Genomic DNA, 14,301 nt, shown 5'->3' on the forward strand with positions numbered 1-14,301 from the left:
TTGAAGGACCGACAGGCTGGCAAAGAGGCAGTGGCTGGGACATGACTCTCAGCACAGATGATGTACACCTGTGAGCAAACACCAAGCTCACACTGAGCACACACTGGGTGCTTCAGGCTGCCTTTGCCTGATGAGAAGCCTCTGCTGGAGAAGGCACGGGAGGAACAACACCTCCTGGGGACAGTGACACTTTGCACATCCCCTCTGCTTGTTACTACTAATAGCTCTTGAGATGATGCTTGGCTAAAGGAAATGGGCACAGTCTGCACTCTCTGAGCCAGAAGAGTTTTGGGCAGGGTGTACCAGGGGCGGGTGAGGGACGCTGCATGGTCCATGGCTGCTGGTAGGTACAGAAACTCTACAAGCCAAAGTTGCTTTGCACAAGATTAAGGGAATCCTTTGCTTGAGGCATCTGTTTTGCTGAAAAGCAGATTGTTGGCAGCTGAAGCCACCTGGAAGTTTACTTCGAGTCTGCTGAATGTGTCACTCAAAAAAAAAAAAAGGTCTGGTTTTAGACATTTCAAACCAAATTTCTTTCCTGATTTTTCATTCCAACTGTGTAATTTCATTTGGATTAATGCCATAATGCCTTCTTTTCTTTTCTCTTTTCTTTTCTCTTATTTTCTTTTCTTTTCTCTCTTTTTTCTTTTCTTTTCTTTTCTTTTCTTTTCTTTTCTTTTCTTTTCTTTTCTTTTCTTTTCTTTTCTTTTCTTTTCTTTTTTCTTTTCTTTTCTTTTCTTTTCCCTTTCTTTTCTTTTCCTTTCTCTTTTCTTTTCTTTTCTTTTCTTTTCTTTTCTTTTCTTTTCTTTTCTTTTCTTTTCTTTTCTTTTCTTTTCTTTTCTTTTCTTTTCTTTTCTTTTCTTTTCTTTTCTTTTTCCTTTCTTTTCTTTTCTTTTCTTTTTTTCTTTTCTTTTCTTTTCTTTTCTTTTCTGGATATGAAAAAAATCTCAAAAATTAAATGCAGGTTAAAAACTGTTTTGTTTAACACAAAGAGGGGCTGTTTGTTTTTCTTCCTTCTCCATTTGGCAGAAGGGAAAGAGAATAACTTTGTGTCAACCTGAAACATATTTTCTTTGCCTTTCCAGTCCATCAAGCAAACCAAAGATAATCAATTATTCACACAACTTTGATCTGCTATTGTTTCATTCTTGTTTGTTGCTTTGGAGTACATTCAGAAAAGTCCTTTGTGGTAAATTTGATCTTTTTGGTTCCAGATGCCTGTTCTGAGAGGGGCCCAAGGCAGGCAGTCCTGTCTGCAGCCCTAACCTGCCCTTGGGACAGGTTTTATTTGTGTCTGCCTGTTCAGTGCTCAGCACATTGTAACATCATCCAATACTGTCCCTTCAGGAGAGACACTGCTCTTGCTGAACCAGGTTGTAGGAGGTGGGCTGGTGTCTACTGGCTTTGCAGCTGCTTTTGCAAGTGTAGGGAGGCAGAAAGTCTGATGTCTCCTTCCAGGGCAGTTTCCTGCAAGGTGGTAGATGACATTTTGGCCAAAGCAAGCTCTTAGCTGCTGCTGGCTACAGTGAGTCCCTCCCTGTCTGAAAGGACTCAAGCTTTCACACAGGTCATACCTGAAACCTTGACATGAGATATAACAGTGTGGAAAATGGGAGACAATTCTCCTCCATGCATGCACACGTCCCCTTTGGATGCATGCTGTCCATACTGACCTCCCCTGGGAGGTCAAGAGAATTAATAGTGTTCAGCCTAGAGAAGAGAAAGCTGCAGGGAGACACTGCAGCAGCTTTTCAGTACTTAAAGGGGGCCCACAGGAATGATGAGAGGGAACTCTATCAGGAAGTACAATGATCAGCTAAGATGAAACTGAAGGAGGATAGATTTAGCACAGATATTAGGAATAAATACTTAATAGTGAGGATGGTGAAACACTAGAACAGGTTGCCTAGGGAGGTCATAGATGCCCCCTCCCTGGAAGCGTTCAAGGCCAGGATGGATGAGGCTTTGAGAAGCCTAGTCCAGCAGAAGGTGTCCCTGCCCATGGTGGGGGAGTTGGACAAAGGTGATTTTTAAGGTCCTTTCCAGCACAAACTATTCTTTGATTCTATGATTCTGTGTGATGGAGAGATGCAAAAACTAGCAGTCCTCTCACAGGGTGTTTTCAGAAAGTAACCCCGTGGTAGGGAGCATGGAGATATCTGCAGAAGAAGGTGTCAGATATGGTTGGTATTTATAATGCAGGCAAGAATGGGTGCATAAGGATGACCAGCACTGCAGGGGACTTGTCACTGTGTACTCACTTAACAGCTTCACACACAGCCCAAGTGAGCAGCTGCTGTCAGGGGGCTTTATATTGTTTTATTTTCACTGACATCCACAGTTTACTTCTCTCCTTCCCACTTCCTGACCTGAGGTTTAGGCTTCTTGTCAGGCAAATGCTGGAGCCTTACTATAATGGTTGTCAGAGGATTTGGTAGGATGATTTTTGCAACCAGCTCTGTTTAGTCCTAAATCTCTGTTCTTCCCATTATTCTCTCCACCTCATCAGGCACCTGGCCCTTGAGGTTTTGGTCAACTTGATTGAAGCATGTTCTCTCTCCCTGGAGCTACTCCCACCAGTTAGATTCTGAAGGGCAGATCACATGCACTTGGGGTCCTGAAGTTCAGAATCCACAAAATCCTGATGCAGGAGTGAAAGACCCAAAGTACAATCACAAGTGAGCAAGTTTCATATGTAAAGCCTGAGATGTGAGGGATGTGTACAATATGTGGCATGCACCCAGAAGAGAAGATGACTTTGCAAAGGCTTTTACAAGTCCCAGTGAAGAAAAAATAAAGTGCTAAATATTAGTAGCTATAGCAGAGACCATCAAACATGTCAGCTGAGGCAGAATTAGGTTTTGTACTATGAAGCACACCAGCAGTCAGTGTCAGGTCTGAAACATGAGTTGGGTTCATCTAAGTCAATGCTGATGTCTATGAGACATAGAATCATAGAATCATTTTGTTTGGAAGAGTCCTTTAAGATCATCAAGTCCAACTGTTAATCCAGCATTACCAAGCCACCACTGAACCATGTTCCTCAGCACCACATCTATATGTCTTTTAAATACCTTCAGGGATGGCGACTCCACCACTCCCTTGGGCAGCCTGTTCCAGTGCCTCACAGCCTTTTTGGTGAAGATTTTTTTCTTAATATCCAAGAATAATATCCAATATATAATATTATCCAAGATATAATAATATCCAAGATATAATATCCAATATCTTCTCAGGCACAACTTGAGGCTGTTTCTTGTCCTATTGCTTCCCATTGCTTGTCCTATTCTTGTCCATTCTGGCCATCACCTTGGGCTCCCTTCAGAATCACTGCAGAGACTGCAGTCAAAATATCTTTCAGGGGCTGCAGAGAGTTCACCTGGACACCCTAGTCTGGCTGAATTAATAACTCCCTAAACAACAGCCAGGCCTCCTTTAATCAGCACATATAGGACACCTTGGTCCCCTAAACCAGGAGATATGAATCCCATCCCTAATAGTATTACTCAACACAGAGCCCCCTCCCCACCAGATCCTCCTTCTCTGCATCTCCTTCCCCCACCAGCAAACTCGTACGTTAGTTGTGTAGCCCGTTCTGCCTTTGCATTATTAATGTGAGACGGTTTATGCCTGTGAGCTGTTGTTATTGTATCCATGTGCTGCGGATGTGTGTTAGAGGAAATAGAATAGGAGGCCTGTTAATGTCTAACAAATGCCCAACCCCATTCAGAGATCTCTTTCTGCTGTTTCAAGGCACTGATGAAGAAGAACACATATTTACTCCTTCTCTCAAGACCTCAGTGGTTGTTTTCCAGCCACGAGAATGTTTCTCACCGCAAACACAAGGCATAGCTTCTTGAGTTAGAAAGCCTAGAGAAAGCATGCAGCTTGCTTGTATTAAAAAAGAGCAAGTCTGTCTTCTCTGCTGCCTTCAAGGCTCAAAGGATGATACCACAGATGTTGTGTAAGAAGGAAGGCCACCTCCAGACTAAATGAAGTGCTGTAAGGAATGAATTAAGCTGGGAGAGATGTGGCCAGAAAAGCCATTTTAGATTAGGCCTTGCAGTTTGCACCCCAGCTTTAGGTCCCAGCTCTCAGCTATGGTAAACTAAAGGCCCTGTGCTCAATTGTGTCAGTGGATGTTTGCAGCTCAGCAGGATTTTAGTCCAGATTTTTTTTTTTTATTTCTTGTGTCTCCAAAGAAGATAAGCTATGAACACTCATTCATGTCATGACTTTAAAACATACCAAGAAGAGATAAATCTGCAAATGGATATTTATTGCCATAGAAAACAGATGGCAGAAGACAAAGCTCCCACATTCTCATCCCAAGATACAAGCACGTTAAGAATGCGGCAGGAAACGTCATTCCTCCTATAAATAAATTTCTCTTCAAAAGAGAGAACCCAGGGCTGAAAAAATTAATCAGTCTTTCTACTCTACAGGCCAAGTCTGAGGCAGGTTTTCCCACGCTATTCTGCAGTTTATGGTGATCTTTGCTTTTGGCAAGAGAGGATGCTGCCTTCAAGTAAATGCAGCAAAAGAGTTTGGGTCTTGCTGCTGCACACACCTACCAGTCCTTTTACTACTCTGAGTTACTGATTTTCTTTTTCTCTTGGACAAAGTATAAATCAGTTATTCTGTTTTCCCTGCATGAATTCAAGAGTAAAGTGGTCAGAAACCTCTCACACCAAGGGCTGTTCTGCAGGATCTGGTGAGGTGGAATAAGGCAGATCCTGCAGCATTCACGATGGAGTGATCCTCATGTATTAAAATCTCTCATGCAAGCCTCTATGAGTGATGCTGTGAGCACTCATTTTGACACCATGACTAAATGAGTGCTTCAGGGGAAGTTGATCTTTCCACTTCACACAATTTACTTGCAAACTCTTACGCTGACAAGCAAGTCCTGGAGACCTTTGCCTAATACCTTCAATGACATTTTTTTGGACAAGTCTCTTACCTTGACAGCATCACTACCAGTCTGATAGACACTGAGGTGACAGCAGAGTTGCTCATGTACTGTGAATAACAAAGCAACAGTAGATATTTGAGTGTAGAAGGTGTCCAAGAGAGAAGAAAGACCTTGAAGCAAGTAATTCCTGTTGTCTTAACTTTTTTTTCTGGAAGTCATTCAAGTTGCAAGGTGAGGAAACCAACATGCAAACTTTGGTGGGGAAAAAAGGCATTTTGCAATTTATTTGCAGTGAATGGTTCACCAGCCCAACACACAAAGAATTGTATAGTTAAAAAAAAATGTAAAAGGATAAGCTTAAGTAGCAGAACTGTCACCTGTATAATGTTCTGATATAATCTCTTGTGACTGCTGAAACATCAATTTCATCTGCTTCATCTGAGCTTTATCTTTTCTGACCTGTTCACAGGTATTTTGGAGGAATTGGTTTAATTTGAACTCTACCTAGACAGATAGATGTTTGGCACACTCTCCTGGGTATCTAGAAGTTGTAATAGTTAGTGACACTTCTGAAAGGTGTAACAAATCAAAACAGACTTCCCTGTGAAACAGATCAGGAACTGTGCCAGGCTTTGTCCCCACAAACTGTACACCGGTTAACAGTGCAAGAGGTGAGAGGATGGCAGAGGCTAATGGATAGTGACTGGTGAACTCTGCAGAGTTCAGAGCCAGGGTACTGCTCAAATCAGCTTTCAAATGATTGCAGCTTAATTGAATTATCAGAAGCTCTCAAGGCCTGGAGACCTCATGAGCAGAGGTTCTGCTGTGAACTTCCCAGTGCTTCAGATTCTTATTTTGATCAGAAAATGAAAAGCTTTTTTCATTATAGGTTGGCATTTGTCATCTTTGCCTTGGCCAGACAGCAAGGGCAGGTCAGGGGACAGAGCAAAGGCAAGCCAGGGAACAGAGGCTGGGAGCCAGAAATGAGCCTACTGTTTTGGACAAAGGGAAGAAGAGGATTATGTGACTCTGATCATAAAGCTCTGGAGAGGGTGGAAAGGTTCCTGTAGTGTGTGGACATCTTTGGTCTTCCACCTAATAAGCCCACTCAAAGGCATTTCTCAGGTAACTAGTATCATGCCCAGATCACCCCCCCACCAGTAGCTGAAAACTCAAGAGTTACAAAGGTTTAGCACCAGAGTAGTTGCTTCCAGATTCTGCTCTGCAGCCCAAAAGACAAGAACTTACCCCTACAAGGAGCTTCCTGCAAGAGCTTTTCCACAGGGAGACTGTTTCATGCAAGGTCAGCAGGTGACAATTGAAAGTAGTAGCTTGAGCATTTGAAATACCTTCCAATCTCCTTCACTCTGATGAGCTATTTCTAAATCAGCTTCTAGCCAGGACTTATCCCTGGAAGGGCTCAGACATGCCTTCAGCTGGGCATAGAAAGCCTCTGTATTTTTCAATTTATGATCCATGCCAGGGATTAAATGTTGCTTCAACAAATTTCCTGAGCAAACAGCATTTTCAAACATTGAGTGCAAAGCACCAAGCACCAGCACAAGTCTGGTGAAACACTAGTAGTGACTTTTGTGAAGTTCACAAGCACCAGGGCCCTCCTAACCAGCCTGATAGAAATGATGAAAAAGGCCATTCTTACCAAAAGGAAATCTGTTATGTCACACAGTTGATGTTTTGCTGATTCAAGAAGTTTTGAAAGTTGGATTTAGATTTCACACATTCTTCCAAACTTCTGGTCAAACATTCTGTCTGAGCTTAGCTTATTTCCTGGTGAAGTATATCTTATTCACATTGTGTCAATCATTTCTAATGGCTTCCAGGAAACAGTGACTTTTCATCCTACCAGCAGATGGATATGAGAGAATCTTACGCTTCGATTTTTCTTGTTGGGACCAAAGTATCAAGCTCTCCAAATTGCACAGGGAAGGAGTACAATTAGTCTCCACTTCCCAAAGATACCACATGAAAAGCTTTTGAAAAGATAATGGGCTGCAAATGATGCCATTTAGTCACCAGCACACACTCTACAGTCCAGCTGTACTTCTGGAATATATTTAGAAGGTGTAATTAGGGTTGTGAGCAAGTCTCTTAACTGAGGTTGAAATTCATTTTAGTTTCCAGCAATCCCTTTATAAAAGCCACCAAGCCTTGGTGACGTGGGACCATGGATATCTATTTTCTCTCCACGTTTTGCATCATCATAGATTAGGTAAACTCTGTGTGAAATGGTAGCTAAGGATCAGTAACCTGCAATTAATGCTGATGCACTGAGCAGCTGCCTTTAGAGATCTGTGTGCATGACAGGTACTATTTTATGGCTTTACCATTTTAGTTCAGAATAGAAAACACTGTAAGAGTGAACCAATTTGGCCTTAACTCAAAAGTTTCCACCACCGGGAGTTTCTATCCTGCCAACTCCCAACAAATGATTGATGGGTCAAAATGTGTTTTGGAGAAAATAATCTGAGAGAGATTAAAGGTAGGAGTTAGGGTCTTGCTAGTGTGTGTTTCACGTCAGCTACCTTCGACTTGTACCTTCAGCCAGCATACATTTGCTTTTCCACAGCACTCCAAAAAAGGTCTCCAGCATCTTGCTTTATTAATCCTTTTGCTGTGCATTCAGGAGCCACTGTATGTCTCTAACCACAACATTATAATATTATAGATGCTTTGGAACATCTTAGGAAGCTGAATGAGGATGGCAGCAAGTAGCTTTCTGTCTTTGAGTCTTCTCTTAATCTATCTGCATCAGCAGACAGCAGGGAGGAGGAGGAGCAAGGTTAAAACCCTGCAGGTAGTTTGTCCTCTTTAAAGGTCCAAGTTTTCACAGAAAAAAAACAGGAAAAAAAGCAAGTTGCAAATGTTTCACAGGCTCTCCTTTCCTCAGAGCAGAGAGCAAAGCTGTTGCTGTTTCATGAGAGCAGAGCCTAGAGTTTCCAATTTTTGAAAATACTGTCAAGAAAATCTGTCAAGGCTAATGTGATGGATGGGCTGTTGCAAGAGGGAAGCTTAGCAATCCTGGATGACAATTTGAAATGATTCTTTATAATGCATTGGACTTAACATATTACAAAGGTTCCACAGATATTGATCCTCTCTAGAACTCTGCAAGACCCAGCCAGTGGTGCTGTTCCCACTTGGCAGCAAGGATGCTTTCCGAGTCAAGGTGAACTGCTAACACAGTGCAAATCAGGAGGTGTACGAAGCAGAGTCAAACTTCAGAGCTCTTGTTGGCTAGAAGTGCACATCCACATCCCCTTCCTACCTCTTCAGCATCTCTCCATCCAATCTGTGCTTGCAAGCCACCCGAGGGACTGGGAGTAGGCTTTCTAATTTTCACAATTTCCACTCTGAAATGTTGGGAAACTTCCTTTTTTCATCCTGTACTTTGCTGTAATGTGGCCATTGTGTATCCTCCTGTAAACTTTCAAATGCACCAATAGCGGTGGTTTCCTGCAGCTGGAAAAAAAGGGTTTGCTTTAATTACAGCAAGTGGGAACCTGGCCAAGGAGAGTCATAAAACCAGACAACATTGATTTTTGAAAGCACAGTTGTGTTAGTGCATTCCAATGCATCAAGTCAGTCACTGGAGAGTGGTTAAAGTGGCCTTGGGGCCAACTTCCAGCTTCTGGAGGATGGTGTCAGCAACACTACAGGCTTGGGGAAGTGTGGCTGGAAAGCTGTCTGGCAGAAGGGGACCTGGGGGTTCTAAGCAACAAGCAACTGAATATGAGCAAGCAGTGTGCCCAGGTGGCCAAGAAAGCCAATGGCATCCTGGCTTGGAGTGGAAATGCTGTATCCAGTAGGAGCAGGGAGGTGATTGTCCTCTTGTACTCAGCTCTAGTGAGGCCACATCTTGAGTATTTTGCTCAGTTTTGGGCACCTCAATACAAGAGAGACGTGGAGGTGCTGGAGTGAGTGCAGAGGAGGGCAGCAAAGCTGATGAATGGCCTGGAGAATAAATCCTATGAGGAGCAGCTGAAGGAGCTGGGGCTGTTTAGTTTCAAAAAGAGGAGGCTGAGGGGATACCTCATTGCTCTCTACAACTACCTGGAAGGACATTGTAGAGAGGCTGGTGCTGGTCTCTTCTCACAGGCAATTAATGGTAGAACAAGAGGTAATGGCCTCAAGCTGTGACTGGAAAGGTTTAGACTGGATATTAAGAAAAAAATTTTCACAGAACTAATGGTCAGGCATTGGAATGTGCTGCCCAGGGATGTGGTTGAGTCACCAACCCTGGATGTGTTTAAAGGTGGTTTGGATGTAGTGCTTGGGGATATAGTTTAGAGGTGAACTTTGCAGAACAAGGTTATCAGTTGGACTTGGTGATCCCAAGGGTCTTTCCAACTTGAATGTTTCTGTGATTCTGTGAAAAATAAGCAGGCTGATGGCAGCAGATGGTCCAGCCCCTTTTCTTCATGATCAGTCACAGCAAATCATTGCAGTACTGGCCAAAACCTGGGTTGCAGCAGCATTCTGAAAACTTTTCATTCCTGACCTCTGGTTTTTACTAGTCCACAGATGCTGATATGTGCGCTAGACTGGAAGGGAAATCAATGCAAGATTTAGGACAAGGGTGTAGGTGGCATGAATGTTTTCCTGCATAGGACAAGAGATGCTGTGAAGTCTCTGGACATCCCTTACTGAGCCCCAGCACTGGTGTTTTCTCTGAAGTCATCAGCTTCCCTTCCCCAAGAGTCCTCTGTTTAAGGGACTCAACATAAAAGACCCCTGTTTTGGAGGGAAGGGAGCATAACATTTCTGAAAGAAAGCATATTTTAGAGAAATTCCAGCTGGAAACTCACAAATCCAGATACTGTGAATCACGTGAAGATGGATCAGGCATCTTCTGCAGCCAGGCTGTGTACCACCACACGCTTGCACGTAGCCGCTCTTCCATGAGATAAACACTTTGCAAGGAGAAACTGCAGGAATGGCCTCATATTCCCTGGGCATTAGCCTCTGAGAGACCCTCTGTTGTTTGTGTTTTGTAGCAACTGCCTAATCAGGGAGGCAATGACCATGTCTCTCTCCCAGTCCCTAGCTCATGAAGCCAAGAAGTACCAACGTGAAAAGGTCTACATTCTCATATCCTGGAATGAACTGACCATGCCCGGTCAGATGGGGACAGAACTCAGGGTATCATTTACATAGGCTTTTCTTTCCCATGACGGTTTCCCAATCAGAGCTTAAGTAAACATGAGATCATCACCAATTTGTAAGTGCTGAAATTTATGTCTCTCCTGATCACATTTTAATAGAAGCAGCAATACACTTCTATTCTGGCTCCTTTGCCCATCTCTTAATCAGTCTTCTGACAAAATCAAACCCCTGATATGAAATCAAACAGATCCACAATGTTCCCTGCCAAGGCAGTGATTCTTGTCTCACTGGACCACTGCCCTGTACAGTGTTGATTTTGGTGGGCTTCAGACATAAATCTTCCCAAAGACCACTTCTTTCACTGCACAGAATAAAAGCCCTATTGTTACAGCTACAACGCACCTGGGACACATCTCCATTGCTCTTTAGACCAAAGCAGTCACTTAATGGGAGTGCTCTTACAGTTGAGTACCCTGTTTCATCTCCTTTCCATGATGGAGCGGGTACTGTACCAGGGGAAGGTGTGGGTGGTGGGGTTGTTGCTCTCTGTCTCCTCATTTTGTCTGAGCAATGGGGTGTAGGAGTGTTTGTACCAAATCCTAGGCAAAGAACCACGATGGAAACGTGCAGTCATTTATACTCTTCATGACTCCTGCAATAGCCCAAATGAGGTCAGTCAGGACCAGCTTTGCCTTAAAGCACCTAGTTCACATAGGTCAACACCTCATCGTTATGAAGGAAAATGTTCTGGCTTTGCAAGGCTGTGGCATGCCTTGTCAATTGATGCCTGTCCATGGCAAGATTGAACCCCAGCTTCTGCCCCTGCTGTCAGGACCCTTCAGAGGCTGTCCTTCAATCCACGTGTGCATTGTTCATTAACGGCAATAGGCATTACAGTATCAATATTTGTCTGTGAGCAGTTCTGCAGGAAACAAGAGCTTACCATCCCAAACAAAGAGGGAGTGAGAGCCAAATCAGGGCAACATAACAGCACAAACCACCAGTATAGATCAAAAGATGTCTAGACCCATTGAAGCTTTGTGTCTGCATAGAGATCCTGCTGGGACTGAGCTGCATCTGGAGTCGCACAGGGTGTGTGCTGCTTGGGATCTACAGGAGAGGGCATAGCATGGCATTTCAGGCTGACACAGAAGGCTTGGTGGGAGCTGCTCAGAAGAAATGGGAGTAGTCTTGCATGTGGTTGAAAAAGAATTGGATGGATAGAATGTGTGGCCCTAAGCAATGCAGAAGTGAGTTTATTTCAACCACATGAAGCTATTCAACTTGTGAACAACATTAGCGGGGTTTTGATCACTCTCTTTTTTCCGAGCTACTGTGGTGCTTGGGCAGGACTTCCAAGTGCATCAGTCTCTTAAAAGTTCCTATATTTTTTCCCTTAGACTTGAGACTTCTTTTTTTTTTTTTTTTTAAAAAAAAAAAAAAAAAAGGGAAAATCTGCCATATCCTTCAGCTGCAAATGATTTAATAGTTCTTGGCTTTGTGTGATCTGAATATTTTCTTGTTCTCTTGCTTTGCAGCTGTGACCTACTTAATTACAAGCAGGAAACAAATCCCAGAGTCATTAGGCATTCTGCTTGGCTTGAAGAAAAGGGAAAAAAATTTAAATCTCATGTTTTTAAATACTAGGATGTCCTTCTTAATAACAGGAAGTCAGGCTCCAGATTGCAACAGTGAACATTTGAATTCTTTGTGGATCAAGATAAGGACAGCAAAGAGCTTATAGGTTTTACATTTTTTACGGCATGGATGTTTTGGGGGCAGGGGAAATGACAGGCACTTCTAACAGCCAAAATGCGAATGAGTCATAAATTTTTAAATCAGGAGCGTAAATCCTCTTTGTTTTAACTTCTGAACAGCTTCAGTCTGTCTGCTCTACGCAGAGGCAGTGAAGTGACTGACTTCCTACTTCAATCCACCAGCTTTTGATCCATTTTCTCCCCTTTTCAGGTGTGAGCAAACAAGCTAGACAGTGAGTTTGGATTCCACACAGCAAATCATTGGGTTGGAAGGCAGAGCGTGGGAGATTTTGATTCACTGTTCTGCACCTCTGCAGATAGTGTCTAGGTTTCTATCTATAGTTCCTCAAACACAGCACCCTGTCTGGGTATGCTGGTGGGGATGTAGGTGTAACAGTAGCTACAGAAAACAGCCAGAAAAAAAGGGAAAGCCAAGACTGCTGTTCTCTGTGACTGGCTGTCCCACACAGGCACTTCAGTCCTCTTGTCCTTGTTTATCTGCAGCTCTGGGAGCAGCTTAATAATACAAATCTCTTAATGCATTATGAGGCAATAGAAGCTGATGTTTGTACAGGGTTTTAAGCCAAGCAACACAGAAGTGCAAGTTATCATCTTCTGTCAACTGTATATGCATTATCACTGTAGATGGCATGGGTCCAGCGCTGTCCTGCAACACAAATGGAGATTTTCCATTAGCTCAAACCACAGGGGTCTGTGTTCTGGGAGCAAACGGGGTAGAGGTCAACTCTTATGCTTTACTGAGAAGATCTAACCGGTCCCAGCTGGGGAGATGTTCTCAGCATGAAGATCTGCTGCAGTACAGTAATCCCCCTATGCTGACTCCTAAGTTCTCCATCTGCAGATTAATTGTGCAGTGGCAATAGAAACAGCTAAACCATCCCACATGAGTCTGGCCCTGTGCAGGTATCATGAATGTTTAAGTGTCTGTATACACTGTCTTGTGGTGCTAGCAGATCAGCATGGCTCACTCTAGGACCTCTGCACCCCACAGCCAACAGAGCAAATACCTTTCTCCATGGCACCTTTCTACAGGCATTTAGCATCACCTGAATATAAACAGCACTAGTGGCACAAGGAGCATTTAAATACATAACCAGTCTTCACCTCAGGGAACATTTATTCACTCATGCTTATTTTGACAGTTGGTGTAGGAGCTTCCGACACGGAGGGTACATTATTGATTGGAGATCTCATAAGTGGTTCTGCTTGTGGAATATGACCAGTTGGCTCTCTAGTAGGCTGAACACATATTTACTTTTTAATTTAAAACAGCTCTCCTGAGATTTTATAGCACCTGACAAATGTCAGTGAATTAATCTACAGAGGAAATGGAGATCCATAAAGTTTTGAGACTCATCTAATGTTCCTTAGAAAACTGATGACTTTTCTGGAATAGGACCAGATCCCTCCTCATTTCTACTCTGAAGGTCACACCTGACCTTTTTATATTGTATCTTTTCTCTCTGTTTGGTGACAATTGCATCCTAACCAGCAAGAAAAGTACTTATTCATAATGATTGTAAGGTTCTTCATAATAAATTAAATACGTGGGCCTCAACTTCAGCAGGAACAAGCTTTCCCATCCACAAGTGAGATCAAACATGAGAAATCTGGACCACCAATTTTCTGAAATATGTTCCCTTTGCCCCCCTCCTTTTCAGTGAAATTCTCAGCTCTTGTCTGTGAACAGAAAGGACTTTGTATCACACATTGAATACAGTGAGTGTTACCACCGGGTCTGAATCAGACAGACTACTTAAATATATCTGCAGAGTAAGTTGTAAGAAAGTTTTCTGCTGAAATGGGCCATTTGTGCTGTGTGCAGGCTTGTTTTGCATAGGCAGCAAGGATGCCCTTCATTCAATTATCCATCTTGCCACAGGGCAAAACTGCAGACTGGCTTTTTATGGGACACAAGATTTGTCCTCTCTCCCAGGCAAATAGTGCCAGTTCAGAGATACCTGCAATGTGAAGCAGTGTCCTCCAAAGCCACAGCCCACAACCAAGGCCTCTTAGCTGTCATGGAGGTCAGGCTCCATGAGGCTCTGAGCAACCTGATCCGGTGGAGCATATCCCTGCTTACTGCAGGAGGGTTGGACTGGATGACCTTTGGAGGTGCCTTCCAACCCAAACCATTCTATGTTCTGATAAGGGATAGCAAGCAGAAGGTGAATGTATAACTCAAAATTATATGAGCACAGGGGTACTGAGGAACTTCGCATAGAAGGAAATACTTCTTTCAGTCATCTCAGGAATTTGCAAAAGCTTGAGACAAGATAAATGTGACTGAAAAATGCAAACAGTCAGGTGTGTTCAATCCCTAGTCTGAAAATTAGTGTCCACCTGATGGACACTAACTCAGGTTTGTCTTGGTTTGTGTTACTTCACTCCTCCTGAACCTTGCCAGAGGCTGTTTTAGCCACAGGTGAATAATGTGGTAGGACAGAAGCTCAACTGTTGATGAGCTTTACATTGCCCCTGTTC

General features: G+C 43.2%; 1 protein-coding gene across 4 annotated transcripts in view; it reads left to right on the forward strand.

The window, feature by feature from the left end:
* The window catches only part of FRMD4A (FERM domain containing 4A), a 306,449-nt gene that overhangs the window by 84,780 nt on the left and 207,368 nt on the right, over positions 1–14,301 (forward strand). The window lies entirely within an intron of this gene.

This window comes from Melanerpes formicivorus, unplaced genomic scaffold (genome assembly GCF_026170545.1).
Source record: "Melanerpes formicivorus ecotype bairdi unplaced genomic scaffold, bMelFor1.0.p_v2 SCAF_3, whole genome shotgun sequence".
NCBI lineage: Eukaryota > Metazoa > Chordata > Aves > Piciformes > Picidae > Melanerpes > Melanerpes formicivorus.